We start from the raw sequence: 10,383 nt of genomic DNA, 5'->3' as shown, positions 1-10,383 counted from the left end.
GCTCCTCTGATGCTGCTTGGCCTGCTGTGTTCATCCAGCTCTACACCTTGTTATCAAAGATGTAAAAGCAACAGGTTTATTGAAGTGGATGATTTTAATTTCCCCTACACTGACAGGAATCCCTTAGTACTGGGGGCTTAGATGGGGCAGAAATTGTTAGGTGCATCTAGGAGGGTTTCTTGAAACAATATGTAAATAGTCCAGCTGGAGAAGGGGCCATACTAGACCTTGTATTAGGGAATGAGCCTGGCCAGGTGATCAAAGTTTCAGTAGGGGAGGATTTTGGGAACAGCAATCATAATTCAGTAAGTGTTAAGATAGTTATTGAATAAGGCTAAGATTTGTCCTTGGTGAAAGTGCTAAATTGGAAGAAGGCTGATTACATTAGTACTGTTCAGGAACTGGAGAAATTAGATTGGGACAGGTGTCTGAAGATGAATCCATATCTGACATGTGGGAGTCTTTTAAAGGCCAATTGATCAGCGTTCAGGACCAGCATAAAAACAAAGTTGCTGGAAAAGCTCAGCAGGTCTGGCAGCATCTGTGAAGGAAAAAATAGAGTTAATGCTTAGGGTCCAGTGACCCTTCCTCAGAACTCAGGACTCAGGACTGAGTTCCTCAGAACAGTTCTGAGTTCTAATGGAAGGGTCACTGGACGCGAAAGGTTAAATCTGTTTTTTCCTTCACAGATGCTGCTAGACCTGCTGGGCTTTTCCAGCAACTTTGTTTTTGTTCCTGATTTACAGCATCCGCAGTTCTTTCAGTTTTTATTCAGGACCAGCACATTCCTGTGAGATGAAAAGTAAAAATTGCAAGATTCGGGAATGACAAGAGATATTGAAAGTGTAGTCAAAAAGGAAAGAGAAACATATGTAAAGTTTAGGAAACTGAAATCAGACAATAGAAGAAGCAGGATAGAACCTCAGCAAGGAATTAGTAGGCCTAAAATGGGCCACAAAATGTCCTTGGCAAGTAAGATGAAAAAGAATCCTAAGTTATTTTGTACATATATTAGGAGCCAGAGGGTAACTAGGGAATGGCAAGATCCACTCAAGGACAAAGGAGGAGCTAGAGGAAATGGGTGAGGTCCTTAATGAGAATTTTGCATCGGTATTCACTAATGAGAAGGACATAGATCATGGTAAGATTAGGAATGGATACGTTGATATTCTGGAGCATGTCAATATTAAGAAGGAGGAGGTCTCAGATGTCTTGAAAAACATTAGGGTAGATAAGTGGCAAGGGCCTAATGGGATCTATCCCAGGATACTGATGGAGACAACAGAGGAGATTGCTGGGGCATTGACAGAGATTTTTGTATCCTCTTTAGCCACAGGCAAAGTCTGAGAAGACTGGAGAATAGCCAATGTTGTTCCTTGTTTAAGAAGGGCTACAAGGATAATCCAGGAAATTATAGGATGGTGAACTATATGTCAGTAGTAGGGAAATTACTTTAGAAGATTCTTAGGGACCGGATTTACTCATATTTGGAAAAGAGTGGCCTTATTAGGGATAGTCAGCATGGCTTTATGGAGGGGGAGGACTTGTCTCACAAACTTGGTTGAATTTTTTGAGGAAGTAACAATGGTTTATGAGGGTAGGACAGTAGATGTTGTTTACATGGACTTTACTAAAGAATTTGACAAGGTCCCTGATGGTAGGCTGTTCCAGAAGATTAAGTTGCATTAGATCCGTAGTAAGTAGGTAAATTGAATAAAATCTTGGCTTGGTCAAAGGAGACAGAAGGCAAACATGGAGAGGTGTTTTTCTGACCGGAGGTCTATGACCAGTGACGTTCCACAAGGATCCCTGTTGTTTACAATATTTTTATACATGACTTAGATGAAAATGGAGATCGTCTGATTAGTAAGTTTGCAGATTGCACAAAAGTTGGTGGAATTATGGATAGTAAGGAATGTTATCAAAGGATACAGCAGGATATAGATCGGTTGTAAAATTGGGTGCAGAAATCGCTTATGGAGTTTAATCTGGACAAGTGTGAGGTCATGCATTTTAGAAGATCAAATGCAGGAGGAACAGAAACAGTTAATTGCAAGACCCTTAGGAGCATTGACAAACAGAGGGATCTTTGGTTACAAGTCCGTAGCTCTGTGAAAGTGGCAACATAAGTGGATAAAGTGGTAAAGAAGGCAGGCAGCATGCTTGTTTGCAGTTTGGGGCATTAACTATAAAAGTTGGAAAGTCACGTTGCAGCTGTATATGACATTAGGCTATATTTGAGTATTGTGTGCAGTTCTGGTCTCCATGGTACAGGAAGGATGTGGAGGCTTCAGAGAAAGTGCAAAAGAGCTTGGATTTATACATATAACTATGATGTTGTAGCTATTATAGAAATTTAACTAATAGAGGGACAAGACTGGCAGCTTAACGTTCTGGGATTTAGATGTTTCCGGCAAAATAGAGAGGGATGTAAAAGAGGTGGTGGAGTTGCATTATTTATTAGGGAGAATATCAGGGCTGTCGTGAGGAAGGACACATTAGAGGCCTAATCCAGCAAAGCCATATCGGTAGAAATCAGGAATAGGAAAGGTGCATTCACTTTCATGGAATTGTAATACAGGCCTCCCAACAACCATCAGGTGATACAGGAACAGATATGTGGACAATTATAGAAAATTGTGAAAACAACAGGATTGTTCTGGTGGTGATTTTAACTTTCCCTATATTGACTGGGACTTATTTAGTGCCAGGGGCTTGGATGGGGGAAGACTTTGTTAGGTGTGTTTTTAGCAACAAGATGTAAATAGTCCAACTAGGGAAGGGTCCATACTTGACGTGGTATTAGGGAATTAGCCCAGTCAGGTAATCAAAATTTCAGTGGGGGAGCATTTTGGGAATGGTGACCATAACTCTGTGGGATTTAAGTTACTAATGGATGAGAATAAGAGAAGTTCTTTGGTAAAACTACTAATTTGGGGGAAGGCTAACTACCACAATATTAAGCAGAGACAAAAATAGAAATTGCTGGAAGAACTCAGCCGGTCTGGCAGCATCTGCGGAGAGAAATCAGAGTTAACGTTTCAGGTCGAGTGCCCCTTCCTCAGAACTGTTCTGAGGAAGGGTCCTCAACTCAAAACGTTACTCTTATTTCTCTCCACTGATGCTGCCAGACCAGCTGAGCTCTTCCAGTAATTTCTATATTTGTCTCTGATTTACAGCATCTGCAGTTCTTTCACTTTTAATACAATATTAGGCAGGAACTGGGGAATGTAGACTGGGGAGCAGCTGTTTGAGGATAAATCTACATCTAGCATGTGGTAATCTTTTAAAGGTCAGTTGATTCAAGTTTAGGACCAGCACATTTCTGTAAGAATAAAGGATAGGGATGGCAAGATTCGGAAACCTTGGATGACAAGAGAAATTGAAGGTTTCATCAAAAAAAAGGAGGCATTTGTAAGGTTTAGGAAACTGAAGACAGAATTAGTCCTTGTAGAATTCAAAGATAGCAGGAAAGAAGTCAAACTAAGAGTGTATAAAGTGACCATGAAATGTCTTTCTCAAACAGAAAAGGAAAAGGAAAATCCCAAGACGTTTTCCATAGTAATGAGGAGCAAAAGAGTAGGTAGAGAAAGGGAACGTCCAATCAAGTACAAAGGAGGGAATTTATGCATGGAGTCAGAGGAAGTGGATGAGGGATAGTAGGAACTGCAGATGCTGGAGAATCCGAGACAACAAGGTGCAGGGCTGGATGAGCACAGCAGGCCAAGCAGCATCATAGGAGCAGAAAGGCTGACGTTTCGGGCCTAGACCCTTCATCAGAAAAGGGCGGTGGCATTGGCAGTGATGGCGTTCGCTGTCCCAGAAGTGGGGAACCCGACGGTGGCGGATGTGACGTCATCTGTGGGTTCTCCGACAGTGGCCTCATGGCCAATGGCAGCGGGCACATTGTGGGGAAGGTCCTGGGTATGGCTGGGGATTTGGGGGGTGGAGGAAGCCCGTTTTGGGTGGTAGGCACCAATAAGTTTACTGTACTTACGGTTTTTAGTGTCCAATAAAGCTGAGTAGAATTGTGAGTTCAGGTTGTGGATCCTACGAAGAATGAAAAACAGGAGAGGTCCTTTGCAGGTCTGGGAGAGGGAGGCTCTGAGCTGGGGTAGGCTTGATTGTAGTGCCTGGAGATGCCGGCGCATTGCTGCAAGTGTGTGTTTCAGGAGTCGCAGGGAGAAACGCTTCTGAAGGATCTCAATGCCATGAGTGTAGATATTGTCACGGTTGGGGCCAAATTGGGAAGGCTTGAATGTGGATTGTAGTCCATTGGGGATGATCTGGTTCCGTAGGCAGGTACTAAGAAAGGTGATGTGGCTGTAGTACCTGGTTCGCTTCAGGACATGGTCGAGCAGTTTCAGGGCCGAAGAGATTACGAGAGAGTTGCAGTGGAAGAGAGATCCCCTGAGGTTTGTCCGGAGGAAGGAGGGTAACTTCTTCAGGCTAGGCATCCTTAGAAGAGGCTTCGCAGTGGGGTTAAAATTGAATCAGAGATAGTAGGAACTGCAATGCTGGAGAATCCGAGACAACAAGGTGCAGGGCTGGATGAGCACAGCAGGCCAAGCAGCATCATAGGAGCAGAAAGGCTGACGTTTTGGGCCTAGACCCTTCATCAGGATGAGGTCCTTAATTTGCCTTGGTATTCTGAGAGGAGAATGACATGGTGGATGGTGAGTCTCAGGAGGGGTATATTGATATTCTATGGCATGACGATAGAAAAATGATTGAGGTGTTGGGTGTTTTGAAAAGCATTAAGGTGGACAAGTCCCCAGGACTTGATGGGATCTATCCCAGAATGCTAAGGGAGACAGTGAGGCAATTGTTACAGCCTTGTACAAAACCTTTGTATCCTCTTTAGTTTCAGGAGAGGTGCCAGAGGACTGGAGAATGGCGAATGTGGTTCACTTGTTTAAAAAGAGCAACAGGGATAATCCGGGAAATTATAGGCCGGTGACCCTTACATCAGTGGTAGGGAAATTGGAGAAGATTCTTAGGAATAAGATTTACTCACATTTGGAACAATATAGACTAATTAGTAATAGGCTGCATGACTTTGTGCAGGGAAGGTCATATCTCACAAAATTGATTGAGTTTTTTTGGAAGGGACAAAGATAATTGATTAGGGCAGGGCAGTAGATGTTGTCCACATGGACTTTAGCAAGGCCTTTGACAAAGTCCCTCATAGCAGGCTGATATAAAAGGTGAAGTCACATGGGATCCGCAGTGAGCTGGAAGATGGATATAGAACTGGTTTGGTCATCGGAGACAGCAAGGAGCAGTGGGAGGGTGTTTTTCTGAGTAGAGGTCTGTGACTAGTGGTGTTCTTCAGGGATCAGTGCAGGGACTGCTGTTGTTTGTAAGAGATATAATTGATTTGGAGAATAATGTAGGTGGTGTAATTAGTAAGTTTACAGACAATGCAAAGATTGGCAGGGTGGGGGGGTGTTTATTGTGGATAGATGAGCAATTCATGGTGATGCAGGCGATGTTCCCAGAGAGCAGTTGGTTAATTTGGGAGGATGAAGCGGGTGAGGGCCATTGAATCGCGTATGCCTTGAGTTAAAGTCCACAAGCCTCAATGACAGGCATGTGTAGCTACAGTGATGAGTGAAAGAGGATGGCAACACATAGCCTTACAGAGCACAGATGGTCATTAACCTCCTTCCCATTGTTGTACGTTGCATTTCACCTGGGCCACTATCTTGGCTCAGCCTGCTTATTCCTCGCGGTATGACCTCCTTTGCTAGTCAGCAGGATACACTGCTCCACCACTCCATCCTTCAGGTTCCTGTTGACAAACCAAGGATAGTCTTGCTTCCCCATTTCCTTGGGGATATTGGTGCAGGACCACAGTGTGAAGAGCAGCTCCTAGTTTGCAGTGTCTGAGGTGTTGTGGAGTTGTTCTTTAAAAATGGTGCGGATGTTACATCTGCTGGAAACTGCTAGCAGACTCCTTCCTCTTTGCCACGCAATTCCACAATGGGTACTGTAGAGCCTTGATGCACAATGAATAAGTTGAAGAATGAGTGAGAAAAGTTGGAACGTGCCATGTCAGACTGGGCAACGTGAATCTCACTCAAGAAAATATTTTGCCAAAATATAGGAAAGTTTTGCCCAATATTGGGTCTGACGGTTATCCCGGTTGTTATGCCGGTGGTTATTCCCAGGTCTGACCGTTATCCTGGTGGTTATCCTGGTTCCTGTCCCAGGTCTGACAGTTATCCTGGTTGTTATTCCTGGGTCTGACGGTTATCCCGGTTGTTATCCTGATGAATATCCAGGCTGTTATTCCTGGATCTGGTGGTTATCCCTGTTGACAGTTATCACAGGTCTAACAGTTATCCCGTTGTTATTCCCGGGTCTGACGGTTATCACAGGTCTGATGGTTATCCCGGCTGTTATTCCCGGGTCTTACGGTTATCACAGGTCTGACGGTTATCCCGGTTGTTATTCCCGGTTTGATGGTTATCCCAGGTCCGACAGTTATCCCAGTTGTTATTCCCGGGTTGATGGTTATCACAGGTCTGACGGTTATCCCGGTTGTTGTTCCCGGGTCTGACAGTTATCCCAGAGCCGCCCCTCTCCGCACGCGCCTAGCCCCGCCTCGCCGCCTGTGACGCTGCTTCCTCCCAAGATGGCGGCCGGGTCTGTGTAATGGAGGAGCTTGGCCTCTGGCTTCACCCTTGTCCCGGTTAGAGCCGTCAGAATTCACTAGTCCTTCAGGCAGGCAGGAGGCTGTAGCTCCCTGCTATTGCCCGGATTACCCTCCTCAGCTCCTTGCCTTTACTGTCCGTGCCCTTCCTGAACGGGTAAAGCGGAGGAAGACGGAATAAATTAATAAAATTCGGAAAATCCAGCAGGAGAGAGTGAGTGAAAGAGTCTTAGGCCGCTTCGAGTGAGCTGCCCCGTCATGTACGAAGGGAAAAAGACGAAGAACATGTTTCTCACTCGGGCGCTTGAGAAGATTTTGGCTGATAAGGAGGTGAAGAAGGCGCACCACTCTCAGCTGCGCAAAGCCTGTGAGGTGGCACTAGGTGAGAGGCATCTTTCCTTTATTTATAATGGACACAGGGCACGGAGGTTTCAATTTACAAGGCAATGTGAGAATGAACAAAGCAATTACTAATGATAATTTCAATACTGTCAGTCCTAAAATAAATGAAAATTGTTGTTGTGTAGACTTGTGTCAAACAAGTGCGGGACTCAATTCATCTGACATAAGGTGATTTCAAGGTATTGTATTCACAAATGTGTGTTTATATTTAACACGCACAATCAACAGTGACGTTTCAGTGTATTTAAAACACATGAAAAAATCGAAAAGTTGAATGGTGGATGGGACAAATTCAGACCAGATGATGATACTACAAAGAAATAAGAATGTTTTGTATGTGTTTGCATGTGGGATATGCATGGTCATTGGGATACGACTTGTAATTTTAAAGGTATTGTGGTGATAATTAACGCCTGGACTAGGAGACAAATCAACAAATAAGAAACTAATTTTGTTTCACACAAAGATTATCTCTCAAATCTTTTATTGATTTAATTGACACTGACACAAAAGCTGATGAATGTCTGACGTACTGTGAAATGAAGTGATAATTTAACAAAGCTTTGCTGACATTAATGTATAAGTAATATAATGTTAGATGTATTTATTTCATTTAAGGTATATGTTAAATTGATATAGAATCTTGTTTTAAAACATGAAGGTGCTAAACAAAATTGCACTTTTTTATTTGCTCTGGAATTTGGCATTGCTTTTCATGCTGTGGTAATAGCTGTTCTAGCTATTTGAATGATTTGAATTATTACTGCAAGTAATAGCTATGGTTGGGAGAAGTTTCAACTGATAGCAAGTATATTTGAAACAGTGAAAGATTCATCCATGACATTTTACGGAGTATACTGGATATACCTACATGAAGTCAGGGTGACTCATCTGATTGTGTTTCTTTTTCCATTCTTTAGAATTCAAGTTGAATTCATATTGTTGCTGATCACATTTGTAGGCTAGATTAATGATCATGTTAACTTTTGTGAAACAGTGTGGATCTTTAATGAAGAGGCCACAAAAGGCAAAATATTTATTGAGTACACTGAAATACTCATGTTCATTCTTTTTCTGACTAATGAAACAAGAGTGACAAAAGATCTTGGAGTAATGAATTAAACCGACTAATCCCTGAGTAGGAAGGCCTTAGTTATATGCATCTTTTTGATGCAATAAGCATGTTCAGTACACAGGACAATAATGCAGTTGGTGGAATCTAGGCATGATATTTCAATGGGAAGAGTTGTTTGAATGGATTAGTTTGATTTTGGAGATCAACTGAAATAGAATGTACAGGTTATTTGATCAAAATGCTGAACTAGTATATAGCATGTGGAGACTGCAGTTGATGTTACTTAAATTAATTATTCATTTAATTAACACTTCAATCTAACACCAGAACATTGTATAACATGGTAGAGTTTGTTTCAGAGATAGTAGGAACTGCAGACGCTGGAAAATCCGAGACAACAAGGTGCAGAGCTGGATGAGCACAACAGGCCGAGCAGAAAGGCTGACGTTTCGGGCCTAGACCCTTCATCAGAAATTTTTAAACCGAGCGTAGGTGTTCTGCAATGCGGTCCCCAGCCTCCGGTTGGTTTCCCCGATGTAGAGGAGGCCACAATGGGTACAGGGGATGCAGTATACCACATTAGCAGATGTGCAGGTGAACATCTGCTTGATGTGAAAAGTCTTCTTGGGGCCTGGGATGGGGGTGAGGGAGGAAGTGTGGGGGCAGGTGTAGCATTTCCTGCGGTTACAGGGAAAAGTGCCAGGTGTGGTGGGGCTGGAGGGGAGTGTGGAGCGAACAAGGGAGTCACAGAGAGAGTGGTCCCTCTGGAAGGCAGATAAGGGTGGGGAGGGAAAAATGTCTTTGGTGGTGGGGTCGGATTGCAGATGGCAGAATTGTCGGAGGATGACGCGTTGGATCCGGAGGTTGGTGGGGTGGTACGTGAGGACGAGGGGGATTCTTTTTTGGTTGTTACTGCGGTTACGAGGTGTGAGGGATGAGTTGCGGGAAATGTGGGAGACACGGTCGAGGGCATTCTCGACCACTGTGGAGGTGGTGTGTGGGGGAGAGCGGATGTGGGAGGTGGGAGTTGCGGTCCTTGAAAAATGAGGACATCTGAGATGTACGGGAGTGGAATGCCTCATCCTGGGAGCAGATGCGGCGGAGGCGAAGGAATTAGGAATAGGGGATGGCATTTTTGCAGGAAGGTGGGTGGGAGGAGGTGTTATTCTAGGTAGTTGTGGGAGTTACTGGGCTTGAAATGGATATCGGTTTCTAGGTGGTTGCCGGAGATGGAGACAGAGGTCCAGGAAGGTGAGAGAGGTATTAGAGATGGTCCAGGTGAACTTAAGGTTGGGGTGGACGGTGTTGGTGAAGTGGATGAACTGTTCGAGCTCCTCGTGGGAGCAGGAGACGTCGCCAATACAGTCATCAATGTAACGGAGGAAGAGGTGGGGTTTAGGGCCAGTGTAGGTACGGAAGAGGGATTGTTCCACGTAACCTACAAAGAGGTAGGCATAGCTTGGGCCCATGCGGGTACCGATGGCTACCCCCTTTGTCTGTAGAAAGTGGGAGGAATTGAAAGAGAAGTTGTTGAGGGTGAGGACGAGTTCGGCTAAGCGGATGAGGGTGTCAGTGGAGGGGGACTGGTCGGGCCTGTCTCCGCCTGCTCCTGCCCCACCGAACTTATCTCCACCTATCTCGACTCCATTTTCTCCCCCTTGGTCCAGGAACTCCCAACCTATGTCTGTGACACCACCCGCGCCCTCCACCTCCTCCAGAACTTCCAATTCCCCGGTCCCCAACACCTCATCTTTACATGGACGTGTAGTCCCTATACACCTGCATTCCCCATACAGATGGCCTAAAGGCCCTCCGCTTCTTCCTGTCCCGCAGGCCCGACCATTCCCCCTCCACTGACACCGTCATCCGCTTTGCCGAACTCGTCCGATGACTGTATCGGCGGCAGCGCCTCCTGCTCCCACGAGGAGCTCAAACAGTTCATTCACTTCACCAACACCTTCCACCCCAACCTTAAGTTCACCTGGACCATCTCTAACACCTCTCTCACCTTCCTGGACCTCTGTCTCCATCTCGAGCAACCACCTAGAAACCGATATCCATTTCAAGCCCACCGACTCCCACAGCTACCTAGAATACACCTCCTCCCACCCACCTTCCTGCAAAAATGCCATCCCCTATTCCCAATTCCTTCGCCTCTGCCGCATCTGCTCCCAGGATGAGGTATTCCACTCCCGTACATCTCAGATGTCCTCGTTTTTCAAGGAACGCAACCCCCCCCCCCCCCCCC

The sequence above is a fragment of the Rhincodon typus genome, chromosome 4 (assembly GCF_021869965.1).
Source record: "Rhincodon typus isolate 14 chromosome 4, sRhiTyp1.1, whole genome shotgun sequence".
Taxonomy (NCBI): domain Eukaryota; kingdom Metazoa; phylum Chordata; class Chondrichthyes; order Orectolobiformes; family Rhincodontidae; genus Rhincodon; species Rhincodon typus.
The sequence above is the reverse complement of the archived record's forward strand: the minus strand, read 5'-3'. Positions refer to the sequence as shown.